General features: G+C 42.3%; 2 pseudogenes; one reads left to right on the top strand and one right to left on the bottom strand.

Annotated features, from left to right (window-relative positions):
* The window catches only part of LOC142839899 (diacylglycerol O-acyltransferase 2 pseudogene), a 177410-nt pseudogene that overhangs the window by 59507 nt on the left and 100335 nt on the right, over nucleotides 1-17568 (top strand).
* LOC142845705 (vomeronasal type-2 receptor 116-like) overlaps nucleotides 16667-17568 on the bottom strand; it is a 38301-nt pseudogene continuing 37399 nt past the window's right edge.

Genomic DNA, 17568 nt, shown 5'->3' with positions numbered 1-17568 from the left:
TTAACCCAAAGCACCAAAGCCCACATTACTCCAAACAGAAACATGGTCAGCCCTATCAGAGCAATACCTCAGTTCATGGTACCAACTTCTGTCTTAGTTAGGATTTTCTATTGCTGTGAAGAGATGCCATGACCATGGAAACTCTTATAAAAGAAAGCATTTAATTGAGGTGTCTGCTCATAGCTCAGAGGTTCAGTTAATTATCAACATGGCAGGGCACTTGGTAGAGTGTATGCAGACATGTTGAGAGCTACATCTTGATCAGAAGGCAGCAGGAAGCAAACTGAGACACTGGGTGTAGTATGGGCATATATGAAACCTCAAAGCCTACCCAACAGTGACATAATTTGTCCAAAAAGGTCATGCCTTCTCTAAGAAAGCCACACCTTCCAATAGTGCCACTCCATGTGAGCTTGTAGGGGCCAATTACATTCAAATGACCAATATGGGTTTCTCCAGGCATTGGACATGATATGCCTCTCTGCTCTGCATAGACACAAACTGTCTAAATTGAAGGAAGATCATAAAATTATCATCTAACAGATTTCATACAAAACTTCAGGTTCGTAACTCTGCGTATTTTTCAAGGATTGATAGATGGAGAACTCATGACTGTCCCTAGAATTTCAGCGTGGGTGATCCCTCTCATTGATATAGCTTAATCCACTGCCATTTTCTTGTATTTCCACTTGTAAAACCTGATGTCCATCTGTCTGGCTAGTCCTTCATTGGACCTTGTCCTGTTTTCTTTCTTTTGCAGCTGGAGTCAAGTCTGTAACTCTGATCTTACCCCCAGGCTGTTTTCCTAGCTCCACTGAGGTTCGATTTTTATTCTTCCCTTTTCACTGCAGACTATGTTTTCATTCTATATCCTGCTTCTGAAGCTGAAGTCTGCTCAAGTCTGACTTTGAGCCTTTAAAGGCACGGTGTAATCTATGTACAGCTAGCATCCAACCAAGAAAGCAGAGAGAAAGATAGGGTAAAAGGAAAAACAAAGAAAGAAAGATTATGGGACAGAGAGACTGATAGATTGCCTTTGTAATATATGATCGATTCCTGATATTTCTATTTAATGTTGAAATAATGAGACCATGATTTTAAGACAGTGTAAGACTATATTTGTATAAGCATGAGTGTGGGTAAGTACAATAGTACATTTGAGTGTCATGATGTGTGTATTTTTCATGCCTATAATAGGAGTATGACTTGATGTACAAGGATTTGAGTATAGAATGGTGTTTCTCTTGGTATGTGCTTGGAGGTATAATGGAATGGTGTGTGTGTGTGCACACATGTGCCTGTGTGTGTGTGAGTGAAATAGTGCATAGAAGTGACAGTGTACTATGGACAAGTGCGTTAGTAGGCTGAGTGAAACTGTCAGTGCAGTAGCTGTGCAAAATGTAAGGAGTTTGTGACCCCATCAAAGAATGTGTGTTTGTGAGCCAGAATGAAGTATGAATGTTTGACTGCTTGAGAGAAGAGTATGCATGTGTGGCTGAGTTCTCACGAGTGGCAGTGGCAGCACGTATATTGAGTGTGTGTTTTGTAGTGTGCAAGTAAGTAGCATCGTGACTCATTCATATTTTGTTGCGGTGATAGACATCATAACCAAAGCAACATGGAAAGGAAGTGTTTGTTTCAGCTCACAGGTTATTCCACCAGTGAGGGAAGCCAAGGGAGGAACACAAAACAGGACCTGGAAGCAGAAACCATGGAGTAAAGGAGATCACTGGCTTGCTTCCTCTGGCTCGCTTCTCCTGGTGTGCTCAGCTACCTTTCTTACATAGACCAGGCCCATGTGCCTAAGAACAGCACCGTGCACAGTGGGTTGGTCCCTCCTTTCCTGACAGTAACTAAGAAAATGCCTCACAGATGTGTCCACAGTCCAAACTGACAGAGACAGCTCCTCCATTGAGATTTCTTTTTCTCAGTTAATGTCTAGGTTTGCATTAAGTTGACAAAACTAACTAGCACAGAGTATGTAAGTATGTGCAATAACGTATGAAGAACGTGTAAAGGTATGACCGTGTGGTTGTGTGTATACATGGCAATGTTATATGTCTGTAGTCATTTCTGTGTCAAATGATTAAAGGCACACACCACTCTATTATACTTTCAAGCACATACCCAGAAACCACAACCCTACACTCAAACCCTGGCACCCAGACGTGTGGCTAACTAAACCCACTTAAAAAACCTGAGAAGGCTTTAAAATAAGGGAGAGAGAGTTTAACACAGATTTTTGCTGTTTGTTGGTGGCGTGCTGTAGAGAGATTTCCTGATTCAGCAACAGCAGCAGAAAAAACGCTGTGTCATTTCAAAGCGTGGCTTCCTGGGGCTGTGCCACCAGTGCAAACTCTGGCTTTATGTTTGTGTTCCCGCTTGGGATCAGAAGGAGAGTGCACTGAGATCGTGACGGTGACTCAGAGCTCCCCGCCTGCTCCTGGGCAGAAGGCAGAATCAGGCTTAGGCAGGCGGAAGAGCATGGCGGATTCCTGCTGCCATACAGAGACGTGTTTTCGGACTGTGTAGAGCTCTGCGTGTCAGATTTGGAGGTAACTTGGATGAAAAGAATTTCTGTGCTGTACGCTCAGTCTCAGAATTAAAGTGCTGAGTGCCGCTCCTACCTGGTGGCCCCAGAGCTAGCACAAAATGGTACGTCCTCCATTTTGAAATTTTCCTGACTCAGCAGCAGGAACAAACCTGTGTTGTTTTAATATGCCGGCTTTCTGGGCCATCCTGCCAGGGCAAACTCTGACTGTTTGAGGCAGGAGGGCCGGCTACAGAGAGAGGACTTGAGTGTTGTCTGTTGTAGCTCGCTGGCTGGCAGGGACCTTGCAGCCAATACCTCAGCCATGAGGCTGGAAAGCTAAGGAATGGACTGGATCTAGCTGGCAAAGCCACGCCTTTAGTCCTACTGATATTGCTTGGTAAATTAAAGACTCATGTGGTCAGAAAAAGAGAGATATACAGTAAAGAGAGATTCAAAGACAGAGAAAATTTCTGAATGGTTTAAAGTGTGTTAAAAATATATGCAGACTAAAAGTTAAAATTCTTAAAGTAAACCTCTGTGACTTCAAGGTGTGGTAGCACACGCCTTTAATCCCAGTGCCTAGAAGGCAGAGACAAACAGATCTCTGTGAGTTCAAGGTGTAGTAGTGTACGCCTTTAATCCCAATGCCTGGGAGGCAGAGACAGGTGGGTCTCTGAGAGTTCAAAGATATATGCTCAAAAAGCAGAAAGTTAACTTAGGAATGTCACAGCTTAGATTCTTAAGCGCCTAGTGATTTAAAGGCGCAAATCAAAAGTGCTCCTGGATAGTAAAAAATTGCAGATTCACAATAGGACAGATTCAGACCACTAAATGAGTCACACTGTTGGATGAATGTACTTAGTCTTGGGAGAGAGAAGAAAAAGAATATAGAAAATAAAGTTAATGTTAAAAAAAAAAGGTAAAGTCTTTAAAGAGACAGAGTACAGATAGTTAAGAGATTAAAAGAAATAAAGAAAAATAAGCTACGTAAAAAATGGAAAATTCACAGAGAGTCTGGATTATGTACATTGTGTTTTCTTTAAAATTTTTGACTGTAAAGGAGCTAAGTACAGACAGACATTTCATTATATGGGCTGCCAAGTGGAACCAGAATGGATATCATGAGGGTATGATTTTAGAATTTGGATCTAAGGATATGATACTTTGGAAAAGAGATTCTGCTTTTGTTTTCACAGAGGATGAGACCTTGTGGATTGCATTTATCCCAATTTGGTATGATGGACCACGTCCTCCTGAAGGTTTGCTGTGAACATCTTCAGAAAATTGCTTTGCTCAACTGCCAACTGAGATAAAACTAGCACACAGGTTATACCATGAAAGACCTAATTAACGACGCCCCCATTCAGCAGGAAGCAGTTTGGAGAGAAAAAACTGCGCCCATGTTCCCAAAATATTGTTTATAAATATTCTTTTACATTTAAAGGGGGAAATGATATAGGTATGAATAATTTGCATTAGTATGGATTTTAAGGTCAATTTTGTTATATGTATATGCATATTTCTGCTATTGATTAAGATATTGTGATTGTGTAGTTCATTTAAAAATGTAATGTATAATTAAGAAATATAGATTAGTGGATAATCATCAGTAATAGTCAAGCTTGTAGTCATGTTAGATTTTCTAGATATATAGAGATATATTTTAGATAGACATTCTTCATGTCTTTCAAAGATTACAGAATAGGACATTAAATGTTTTAATCACTGAGGACTTTTCATGACAATGAGACACTATGCTCCTGGCAGCACCAATCTACTTCAAGAGGAAGATGGGCATCAAAGAGGATCCTTATGGAGTTTGATAGCCATTTGGGCAAGAAACTGCTGTTGCCTGGACTATTGCATAAACTGGACAAAGAGAACCCGCAGAGAGAGGATTGCTGAACTTGCCTAAGGTGAGATGATCTTTTGGGGTTCCTGATTCATGAAAGAGTCTGCGAGACATTCTGCAGGACACAACAGATAGTGACTGAACTGACTTTGAATTTTCCTGCTTTATGGAAATGTCTGCTGGATACCATGGGCCTGCAGGCTGAAGATGGATGCCCCAACGGTACAGAGGAACTTTGGGTGACTGTCCAGGCAACGAGATGTCTCTGTCATTTCTAGAGTTTTAAAAGTTGCTTTTTTCTTGTTTGCTTAGGTAGTATTTTATCTTTCTGGAGTCTTTGATGGAGTTAAGAATAGTTAGTTATAGTTATAGTTTTCCTTAGTTATGATAAAGATTATTGTAATTTTTACTTGATAACTGTTTTGTTATATGTAATTTTGCTATGTTAAGGTTAAAGCCTTCGTTTTTTTTTGTTTAAACAGAAAAAGGGGAAGTGATGTGGGAGTGTCATATCAATCTGTTGATTTCATTGGCTAAGCAATAAAGAAACTGCTAGGCCCATTGGATAGGCCCACCCTTAGGTGGGAGGAGCAAACAGAACAGAATGCCGGGAGGAAGAGGAAGTGAGGTCAGACTCCACAGCTCTCCTCTCCGGAGCAGACGCAGGAGAGACGCCATGTCCAGCTCCCAGGCAGATGCACGTGATGACGCTCCGACCCAGGATGGACTTAGGCTAGAATCTTCCCTGTAAGCGCACCTAGGGGTGCTACACAGATGATTAGAAATGGGCTAAATTAATATGTGAGAATTAGCCTAGAAGAGGCTAGATAGGAATGGGCCAAAGCAGTGTTTAAATGAATACAGTGTCTGTGTAATTTTTTCGGGGCATAAGCTAGCCGGGCAGGCGGCGGGGCTGGTGGCTGGGGCGTTGGGGACGCAGCCCAGCCGCCGCTCCTTATTACTACAAAACCCATGTACACCAAATCATACTCTTACAGGCACGAACAAGACAGTATGTTCATTTATGTGTGAAAGGGTGTGAGCAGTCAATATTGTGAGAACATAATTCCTTGAAAAATGGGAATAATTGAGAGTATATGACAGTGTAAGTTATGTGAGCCTATGAGAGTAGAACAGTGTGTTCTAAGGCTGAAAGAATGTGGAAAAATGTGAGCCTTAGCTAAGGTCTCCATCCCCGGGATAAAATCCATGACCAAAATCAACTTGTGGAGGAAAGGGTTTACTTTAGCTTGTAGGTTATGCTCCATTATCTGGGGAAGTCAGGGGATGGACTCAAGGCAGGAACACAGAGGCAGGAACTGTTTCATAGGCCATGGAGAAGAGCTGCTTACTGGCTGTTTCCCATGGCTTGTTCAGCCTGCTCTATTATTCCATCCAGGACCAACTGTCCAGGTTTGGCACCACCCATAGTCATCTGGGCACTCTGGCATTAATCATCAATGAGAAAATGGACTACAGGTTTGGCCACAGGCCAATATGACTAAGGTATTTCCCATTCCCAAGTGTTCTCCCTTATGACATCTTGACAAAGAACTAGCTAACTCCCAAATTGTGTGTGTGTGTGTGTGTGTGTGTGTGCATGATTATCTGTGGGCATGTTAATGTATTTGAAAAAGTGTGTAAATGTTTGAGTGTCTAAGTGTGTCTTTAGAACACTCAATTAACCTCCCTTAGTTCATTCAGTCTCTCCCTGGTATCTCCTGGAGTCCAGGCCATGTGTTCTTAGGGCAGAATTGTATGCAAATGGCCAGGCAGATGGACTCCTGGGAGGTCCCATGACCCTACCTTGCCCTTACTTCTATGAAGGGTTAGAGCCATCTGCGGGCTGAGGAGATTCACTCTTACAAACAGTCACAGCTGATCTCATAGAGATAACAGCTCTTATGCTAGGATAGGGCTGCACAGCATTGGGATTCACCTCCTGTTAGTAGTATTGGGGGCTTTGAGCAATAGGAGTTGGATCCAGGAGCTGCCACCACCTCCATCCATGCAAGCCCATCAGCCCCATGAGAAATGAAGAGACAGGACCTACAGGTACATCATGACCATAGCTCTGCACAAATCCTGAGGAAATGTTATGGAATTCTGCAAGCAAGTATCTGGATGTTTGGCCCTGGGAAGCAGGTGCTGGACCAGATGCACATGCATCCTGTAATGTCTGTTCCTGGAGCCAAACTCATTCCCCATGGCCAGCACTGGCTCTTCACAGTCACCAGCAGCTTCCTGTCACCATGATCCTCATTTGTGACAGATGCCACATTCAACATGGAAAGCCATGTCTGCAGCCTAGAGTGCCAGGACTGCAAATCCACCCCAGGGTTTAGTCCTGAGGTCTGGATTCTGGTGACTGGCCAGAGGTTCACAAAGTGTAGGTGGTGAGAAGCAATGAGGACCAGCAGAACCAGGGTTTCTGTGCCCAGTGCAGGGAATAAAGAAGACAGGCTGAGTACTGAATAGATGCTCTAAACTCTCAGCAATGGACAATGTTTTCTAAATATGGAGACTATTTATCCCACATATCTATTTTTACTGAAGATAATTTTTATACACTATAATCCTATCCTGGTTTCTCCTCTCTCATCTCCCCCCTGATCCTCTCCATTTACCTACCTATTCAATCCAAGGCTCGCTCTCTCTCTCTCTCTCTCTCTCTCTCTCTCTCTCTCTCTCTCTCTCTCTCTCTCATACACACACACACACACACACACACACACAAAGAGTCATACTGGAAAAAAATCTAACCAAAATTAAACAAAACAAACCAACAATAAAAACAAAGCATAAAAACACACACAAAGAGACACACACAAAACCCATGAAAACACAAGCAAAGGACCTGCAAGGCTAAAAATGCCCAAACAAAGCATTACGGGACAAATCATCTCTCAGAGTTCCTCTGCACAAATCTAAAATGCCCCTCCTGGTTCTTTACCTTCTGCATGGGCACTCCTGGACTACATCCTCAGGTCCACTCTGCACGGGAGGCAGTGATGCTTGTCTCAAGGTGGCAGGTCAGCCATTTACCATTCTCATCACAGAAGCCAAAGGGACTTGCTGAGTTCATCTCTGATCATTGTGTGTCCACCCATCTGCACAAACAGGTGCCACTACACAGTCAGCCAGACTACCTGGGAATGACATCATCAAACTCTGTCATCATGTGTGTCACCCCCCAGCGCCCCACCTAGTGGGAAAAAACTGTCTCTCCAGCCAGGGAAATGCTCATGTGCAATTCAAACCCCACTAAGTATGGGAACCAAGAGCAGTTGGCCACAATGGCACATGCGTGCAATGATGAGGTCAGCTCCCCTTTAGGCCTAAATTTATGTATCCCAGGGCCAAGGAATGTGTCTGCGCATAAAAGCAAAAGTTGTTTAGTGACCCTCGGCAGGCAGAAGAGATAATTACATGCAATCCTGAAACCCCTCACCCAACAGGCATTTACAAAGAACCCAGTATGCAAGGCACGGTTCTCTTGAGTGCCGCTTTCACCACACAATCCCGAGGCCTATCACACTGCCCTGTGCACACTAAGGCTCAGTACCAGTCAATTGATCAACCATAAAACGTCCTTCTGGACCCCGCCCTGACGGTGGAGCTGTCTGTGTGGGACCCGCAGGGACCCTGGTTGGAAACAGGTGGACGGTAGGCGGCGCTGTGCAGCTTGGGCCCATCCCTCACCTTTTTTCAGGCTGCAGGAACTGTGGCAGTCTGTGAGGTTTGACTCTGTCTGGACACTGCAGAAGCTGGCCCTTTGGCCGAAGAAGGTGCTGGGAACAGAGGAGCTGTGCGAGGCTGCACTGGCTGCTGGTGCTGTCTTCGACCCCGATGTGTTCGAGAAGGCGAGGGTCAGGGTTTGAGCTCACACTCTTTCCAGATAAGCCTGCTTCAGGACCCATCTGGCCCCCATCTGCTGTTCTGAAAACTCCTGCGTCTCTGTTTGGGATTCCAGCTCGGCACGGAGCTGGTCTGGCCTGAGGCTCCCAGGTTTCACTAAGCATGGCCTTTGTTTCCCCAGGATCATGGTGGGCTTGCTGAATCTGATGTGGCTCCGCTCCATGTCTTCCAGATGCTGACGGCCATGTGTGCTGAGCAGCCACTGGCAAGGATTCCCTGACCATATTCCTGTCTACATCAGGAACTGGACGTTAGAGGTGTGTGGACTGCTTCCGGTGGAGGGTGGCATGGATGGGGGAGGGGTGAAGAACCACAGGCTGGCTTGGCTCTGAATGGATCAGCCTGTCTGTGGGTTTCCTCCCAGAGTCTGCAGACCAATTCAACTTCCAGGGACCTTAGTTGGCTCTACCATTGGGATCACACTGCTGGATAACAGAGTGGTCCAAGCAGTCGGTGGTCCTTCTGTCTGACTCCTTCCCACCTCTTCATCATTCCTCCATTCCACAGGTACTGGAATAAGTGTGGCTTTGGTCTCCATCTTCCTGACAATAGCAGCCTCAGGGAAGCACTCAGAGAACAGGGCCTTACCACTCTTGGGCATATATCCAAAGATACATGCTCAAACATACTACAAGGACATTTGTTCATCTATGTTCACATCAGCATTATTTATAATAGCCAGAACATGGAAAATGCCTCGAAGCCCCTCAACCAAAAGGAGGAGGAATGATGGGGGTAAAAGTCAGAAACATATTATTTATTCGGGGGAATGCTATATCTGGTGCTCCGATTATAAGTGGGACAAGTCAGTTGCCGAAGCCACCAATTATCATCGGTATAACTATGAAGAAAATTATTACGAACGCGTGGGCTGTGACGATTACGTTATAGATTTGGTCATCGCCTAATAGGGCGCCTGTTTGACCAAGCTCTGCTCGAATTAGGATGCTAAGGGCTGTCCCTACTATCCCTGCTCAGGCCCCAAATAGTAGGTATAGGGTCCCGATGTCTTTATGATTGGTAGAGAATAGTCAGCGGTTAATGAACATAGGTAAAATGGCTGAGCAAAGCATTAGACTGTAAATCTAAGCACAGAGGACAAAGCCTCTTTTTACCAAGCCTTAAGGTGATAATCACATCGAATTGCAAATTCGAAGGTGTGGAGAACTGACTCTACTAAGGTTTCTCCCGCCCCCCTTTCTGATAGGCTGGAGAAGTAGATCGAAGCCAGATTAGGATGTTTAGCTGTTAACTAAAAGTTTATAGGTTTAAGTCCTATCAATCTAGTAGAGGATTTAGCTTAATTAAAGCAATTGATTTGCACTCATTAGATGTAAGATGTAGTCTTGCAGTCCTTATCAGAAGTTAAACTTTGTGGGTTTGCTTAGGGCTTTGAAGGCTCCTGGACTAACTATCCTAAACTTCTGCTATAGAAGTAAGGGAGACAGGGGAAGTATCAGTGTGCTAATGATTATTATTGGTGATAGCATGTTGTTGCTTTTTGTATGGTCTTGGTGAATATATATTTTGGAGTTGTTATTGCTTGGGAAGGTGGTTAGTGAGGTTGAATAAATTAGTCGTGTGTAAAAGAATAGCTTGATTAGGGCGGTTATTGCTATTAATGTGGCTAAAGATAAGTTATTATTTTTTATGAGTTCAGTGATAATAGCTCATTTAGGTAAAAATCCTGTGAGTGGTGGCTGTCCTCCTGTTGATAATAAAATTAATGAGATTATAGGTAGAGCTATTGGTATTTTATTTCATATAAGTGACATGGAAGTGATTGATGTAAATGAGTGGGCGTGGAAGATAAGAAATATGGGGATAGTTATAATGATGTAGATTAGGAAATTTAGGGTTGTTAGTGATGGGTTGTACGGTAAAATAGAGACTATTCAGCCTATGTGGGCGATGGATGAGTAAGCTAGGATTTTTCGTGTTTGTGTTTGGTTAAGTCCATTTCACGCTCCAATTAATACTGAAATAATGGCTGATAAGATCAGTAGATTGGGGTTAATCAGTTCATAGCATTGGAACAGGATGGATAGTGGGGCCATTTTTTGTCGTGTAAGAAGAATAAGTCCTACGTTAAGTTTGATACCTTGTGTAACTTCTGGAAGTCACGAGTGAAAGGGGGCTAAGCCTAGCTTGATTGCTAGGGAGATAAAAGTTATTGTCATGATGGTGTTGTTGGTTTCTGGTTGGAATGTCCATAGTCCTAGTTGTTTGAAGTTTATAAGGATGGAGAGGAGGAGGATTATTGAGGCGGTTGCTTGTGTGAGGAAATATTTAGTTGCTGCTTCGTGGAGTGGGGGTTGGGGTTGTTGATTATGAGTGGAATAAGGGTTGGCAAGTTTATCTCTAGACCAATTCATATAACAAATAGATTGGAGCTCAATATGGTAATTACTGGCTCTGTTATGATGGTTAAGTAGATAATTTTAAGTGTGATTGGATTAATTAGTACGGGAAGGGTTTAAACCAACATTTTCGGGGTATGGGCCCGATAGCTTTATTAGCTGACCTTACTTTTAGAACGGGGTGTAATGGGTAGCACGGAGAATTTTGGATTCTCAAGTATAGGTTCAATTCCTATTGTTCTAGAAATAAGAGGGTTTAAACCTCTATGATTTACTCTATCAAAGTAACTCTTTTTTCAGACATATTTCTAGGTGTAGGGTGGAATGCTTGCTATGAAAATTGGGGTGGAGATATGTCATATGCATAAAGCTAGAGTTAAGGGTAGGAAGTTTTTTCATAGAAGGTGCATTAGTTGGTCGTATCGGAATCGTGGGTAGGAGGCTCGGATTCATAGGAAAAAGGCTGTTAATATTAGGGTTTTTAATATGAAGTTTATGGTGTAGAGTTCTGGGTTGGTAAAATCATGGAATGGGCCCCAAAATACAATTGTTGAAAGGGCATTCATTAGGATAATATTTATGTATTCGGCTATGAAAAATAGGGTGAAAGGTCCAGCGGCATACTCTACGTTGAATCCCGAAACTAGTTCTGACTCTCCTTTTATTAAGTCGAATGGGGCTTGGTTTGTTTCTGCTAGAGTTGAGATAAATCATATGATGGCCAATGGTCAGGCTGGGACTAGGAGTCATAATGGTTCTTGTGTATAGATAAGGGATTGGATTGAGAAGGACCCATTTATTAAGAGGACAGACAAGAGAATAATTGCTATTGTTACTTCGTATGAAATTGTTTGTGCAACTGCTCGGAGGGCCCCGAATATTGAGTATTTTGAGTTAGATGCTCAGCCTGATCATAGGATGGAGTATACTGAAAGGCTTGATGTGGCTAAAATAAATAGGATCCCTAGGTTTAGGTTAACTAGGGGATGTGGTATGGGGAGAGGGATCCATAGGCTTAAGGCCAGTGATAGAGATAATGTTGGGGCAGTAATGAATAGGGTTGTAGAAGTAGCTAGGGGCCGTAGGGGTTCTTTAATGAATAATTTTATAGCGTCTGCAAATGGTTGAAAAATTCCGTAGGGTCCTACAATGTTTACGCCTTTTCGTAGTTGTATATAACCTAGGATTTTTCGTTCGACTAGGGTAAGGAATGCTATGGCAATCAGTACTGGAACTAGGAGTATAGGATATCGACGAAATACACTATTAGGGAGAGGATTTGAACCTCTGGGGACAAGGTTTTAAATCTTATGCAATTTCCTGGCTCTGCCACCCTAATAAAACCCTTGTCTAGGGTGTTGTTAAACAAACTTACTAAATGAGATAATTTCATATATTAGTTTGAAGGCGCTTATATTAAGGAGGCCTCATTTCTTTTGTCCTTTCGTACTGGGAGAAATAGTTAATAGATAGAAACCGACCTGGATTACTCTGGTCTGAACTCAGATCACGTAGCTGCTGCACCATTGGGATCCAACATCGAGGTCGTAAACCCTAATTGTCGATATGGACTCTTGAATAGGATTGCGCTGTTATCCCTAGGGTAACTTGGTCCGTTGATCAAATAAATTGGGTCAATTGGATTTTTAGTACTTTGACTTGTAGGTCTTAGTTAAAATCATTCAGAGGTTGTTTTATTCTCCGAGGTCACCCCAACCGAAATTACTGGCTTACTTCTTTTTCTTTGGCCCATTAGGGTTGTTAACTGGATAATTAAGCTAGGAAATTAAAGCTCCATAGGGTCTTCTTGTCTTATTGTGGTATCCCTGCCTCTTTACGGGGGGGGGTGGTCAATTTCACTGATTAGAGGTAAGAGACAGTTGAATCCTCGTGAGGATTATTACGCAGTGGTAAAAAAAAATGACATCTGGAAATTTGCATGCAAATGGATTGAACTAGAAAAAAAATCCTGAGTGAGGTAACACAGACTTTATTCAAGGTAATCATGGTGTGTACTACCTCATAAGTGGATATAAGATGTAAGATAACCAGCCTATAGTCCATGGCCCAGAGAGGTTACGTAACAAGGTAAACCTTAAGAGAAACATACATAGATCACCCTGGGAAGGAGAAATAGACAATTTCTTGAGAAAATTGGGAATGTGGGAGTGAAGGAGAAGGGAGGGCACAAGGGGGGGGGAGGAAGAAAGAAGGGGAGCAAGAAGGAGAATATGAAGAAACAAAATGGTTGAGATGGGGAAAGGACAGGGAGGGAGAGCAAAGAAAGAGATATCTTGATTGATGGAGCCATTACGACAGGCAAGAAAGCTGGCACTAGGGAAATTCCCAGGAATCCAAAAGACAGCTAAGACCCTAAGCAGTATTGGGGAATGCCTGAACTAGCCTTGCCCTGTAGTCAGATTGATAATTATCTTAAATGTCACCATAAAACCTTAATCCAGCAACTGATGGAAGCAGTGTCATAGAGCCACAACAGTGGAAAGAGTGAGAATATGAGCAAAGAGGTCCAGACCATGGTGGGGATACCCACTGAAAGTTTACCTGAGCTATAGGAGCTCACCAACTCTGGCAGGACAGGGAAGGAACCAGCATAGAACCAACTAGGACCTTAGAATGTGGGTGACAGTTGTATGGCTTTGTCAGACCTGGGGGGGGGGGGAACTGACACTGTCAGCAGGATTTATCCCTACTGTTTGTACTGGCTTTTTAGAACCTGTTCTCTTTGGAGGAATACCTTGCTCAGTCTCGATATAGTAGGGAGGACCTTGGTCTTTCCTCAAATTAATGTGCCTTACTCTCTCTGAGCAGTGCATGGGGTGGGGTTTGGGAAAGAGAAGGGTAAGGTAGGAAGGGAGGGAGTGGGAACTGGTTTTGGTATGTGAAATGAAAAAAGATAGTTTTTAATTAAAAAGTACAAAATGTTTTCTTGATTATTTTCTTGATTGGCATGTACTGTCCAACTTTATCTCATTTCATTTATTCTAGCTTGAAATATTTTTTCTCAGATATGAGGATAGCAATGCTGATTTCTTCCAGGTCCTATTTGCTTGGAATATTTTTTCATCCTTTCACTTTGAGAAGATGTTTTCCCTTAGATCTGAGTTTCTTTTAGGCAACAAAATGATATATTTGTTTCTTAATCCATTCAACTAATCTATGTCTTTTGAGTAAGAATTCAAGGCCACTAATATTTAAAGCTATTATTGAAAATTGTGTGCTGATTTCAGGCATTTTGTTGTAGTTTGTGTGCCTAGACTGTTTGTATTTCTATAGTTTTAGCTTTGTTTTCTTTCCACAGTCTCTTGCCTATATTTATTTCTCTCTTACACCAAATTTTTGCTTCCAGCATTGTCTACAGGGCTGGCTTGTTGCACATAAATTTATTTAATCTTTTGTATCATAGAAGTGTCTCCTATTGACATCAACTATGGTAGGTAGTTTTGCTGGGTATAGGAATCTAGGTTGGCAGTGTGTTTTACAATTTGAAGTACACTGCTTCAGGCTCTTCTGTCTTCCAAAAGATTTATTTGAGAAATCAGCTGGTTTTCTGATGAGCGTTTTCTTTACTTGTGGCTTGTGTTTTTTCCTTCTGTAGTTTTCAGTACTCTTTTTATGTTATGTATATTTAGTGTTATGCATATAGTAGAACTCGGGGAGTTTCTTATTTATTTTCATCTTGTCTATTTGGTATTCTGTGTATGGGCATGTCTTTCTTTAATTAGGGGAAGTTTTCTTCCATATTTTTTTTGATCTGGTCTATGCCATTGACCTGGACTACTCCCTTAGCAATGCTTATAATTTAAGTATTTTATATTTTCATAACGTCTAAAAATTCCTGCATACTTCTTTCTAGTATTTGATTTTTTTCATATTTACTTGTGTTGCCTAATTCCTCTACTTTGTAACATGATATTCTATCCTGTACTTGTAAGGTGTTTCCTGGAGTTCTGTTACTGGGATATTGAGTTTTCAATTCCATCTTCATTTCAGACTTAGCTCTCTTCACTGTTCGGTTTTCAAGTCATGGATTGCTTTTTTATTTCATTCAGCCTTACATTTGTGTTTTCCTGGATATCAGTCGAGCATTATTCTCTTTAATTCTCTTTATTTGTGTCTTCTAAAAATTTATTTATTAATATGATTTAGTGTATGATAGTACTTTGAAAGATCTCTGTCCTGGGGTTTTAACTACATAATTCTCACTGGAGACCATTTCTAGAGGACAGGTGGGTTTGTGGACAGAGACATCCTGTTTTGACCTTTCATATTGTTTGTGTTTTTGTGAAGAGATTGAGTTATGTGTACTTTTTGTTGTTTGTGTGTCTGATGTGGACACAGCAAGCTGGGGCAGGAGCTGGGCTCCTCAGACTGTCCTGGGGTTTGGGGTATGGTATTCTGGTTCCACTTTGAAGATTGTGGTGAGGGCAGGATTATGACTGTGAACTCAACAAGCTGGGCTAGACTTCAGGCCAGGGTCAGCATGGAGGCAGGGTATGACATGGGGCATGACATGATAAGATCTGTAGGACAACAGTAGAAATACATATTTCATTCTAACAGATATTAAACCATCTTTCTAATATCATGGGCAGGGTATTAATGGTAGTTACAAAGGTATAACTTTTATTTAGGGTAAGAATTAATTAAGTCCCTGGTATTTGGTCAGTTGATGAATTTTAGCTAGAGATAAATTTAATTTAGAATCTGCACTCTGTGATACAAAATCCAATTAAACTGCCTGTGTATTGTTTTTATATTTACATAATTAATTTTAGTTAATTTTGGATTTCCAAGGACCCATTCCTAGTATTTGGTTATTTTATCTCTATGTGTATGGTTCTATTTATCTTTATATTCACCACTTAGGAAGACAGATAAAGAGAGAAAGGAGACCACCACAGAAAGTTTGAATATAATTTAATATGAATTAATAATAACTTATACATGTAAACACAATAATTTATTTAGATTTTTATGTATATATGGTCATATATGTATGTATGATCATATTTTGAAATAGTTCTTTCGTTATTTTTATTTGGAACCTTCATGGTTCTTATAGAACATATGGAGAAATAATTTTTGTACCTGCCTTGTACAAGCTTGAACTTACCTTTTCTGCTGCTGGCAATGGTGCAGACACACTTGTCCCTGTCTGTTGTCTTTTCAGTTTGTGAAAACAGTATGGTATGTTGTTAGGTTTCTGGTTTCTGTCCATTCCCTTCTCATTTTAAGGATATCAGGAAGATGCAAGTTCACAGTTAGTGTTTTTGTATGATGCATTAGCTGTCACTCACATCATCAATTTACATCCTGTAAGGGCTGAGGGCCTTGTTTCATCTCAAAACACAGGACTGACAAAGTTCAAGTGTGTTTTGCTATATTTGAGTGTGATCAGTGCTGGTTGCCTTGTGGGTGAACTTGTTTTCCCAGCATGTTGGAAATCATACGTCTGGTTTAATTCATGTGCTCAGAGCACTTTTCTATGCATGTTTAATTTGTACAACAGCACCTTGTCCTCTATGGAGGCTCCCAAGGCACAGAATAGGTGCAGAGGCTCCCACGAACTTCCCAAAGCGGTGGAGATCACTGGGTGCCTGACACAGCGTCATCCTTTTGCTGAACACAGACTCTTTAGCTGTAGTTTGCTCCTGTGGATGAGACTGAGATCATGCAGAGAACTCAGACAGATGTGGCTGGGAAAATGAGTTCCCACAGGGAAGAGGTGACAGTCCACCTGGGTCCTTCTATGTTGTTTTTTACAAACTAGGTAAGTTGAGTTTTCCCATTGGTAGCGCCCCCTTCTACATTCCCAGGCCAGGGCTGTCCTGATGAAGAGCAGGACTTGACTAGCAGTGCAGTGGGGGAGGAGAGGATGGTGCACCCTCTATATAACCCTGCCTGGGGCCTCCCTTCACTTCATTCACAGAAAATTCTCAGGCTGCCTGGTGCTTATTTCTCTACTTCATTTTCAGTAAGTGCCTAAGGCTGAAGACCTGGGGGAGAGGCTGGAAGCAGTAGGATGGTTTCCACTGAGCTGTATCTGTCCAGGACGTTGTCTGTGTGCTCACTGAATCCTAAGTAAGTAGCATAAATGAAAAGAACAATTTCACAAAAGGTTATAACACATATATTTGTAGTTTTGATAATCTTAATTGAGGGAGCCATTTTGACTTTGGCAAGAAGCTTGGCTCTGGAGGGGTTCCCAGAAGTCTGCAGGGATGACTCCAGCTAGGACCCTGGGCAGTGGAGGTGAGGGTGCCTAAACTGGGCTTGTCTTGAATATCACCATAGAACCTTCATTCGCCAATGGATGGAGATAGAGACAGAGACCTACATCGGAGCACTGGACTGAACTCCCAAGGTCCAGTTGGAGATTGGAAGGAGGGAGAATATGAGAAAGGAAGTCAGGACCAAGAGGGGCTGCACCACCCACTGAGACAGTGTGCCTCAGCTAATGGGAGCTCACCAACTCCAGCTAGACTGGGACTGAACGAGCATGGGATCAAACTGGACCCTCTGAATGTGGTTGACAATTGGGACAGACTGAGAAGCCAATGATAATGGCACTAGGATTTGTCTGTACTGCATGTACTGGCTTTTTGGGATCCTATTCTATATGGATGCATACCTTCCTAAGCCTGGATGTAGGGGGGAGGGCCTTGGACTTCCCACAGGGCAGAGTACCTTGCCCTCTCTTAGAACTGGGGGTGGGGGTGGGGAGAAAGGTGTGTGGGGGAGCGGGAGGGAAGGGGAAGAAGGGGAGGAAGTGGAAATCTGATTGGTATTATTTATAACGTAATAAATAAAAGTTAAAAAAGAAAAGAAACAACTTTAAAAAAAGATGGGAAAATGGGTGAAGAATGAGGGCCAGTTCTGGGTGT

The sequence above is a fragment of the Microtus pennsylvanicus genome, chromosome 1, assembly GCF_037038515.1.
Source record: "Microtus pennsylvanicus isolate mMicPen1 chromosome 1, mMicPen1.hap1, whole genome shotgun sequence".
NCBI classification, from domain to species: Eukaryota; Metazoa; Chordata; class Mammalia; order Rodentia; family Cricetidae; genus Microtus; species Microtus pennsylvanicus.
This window is presented reverse-complemented; position numbering and strand designations above follow the sequence as displayed.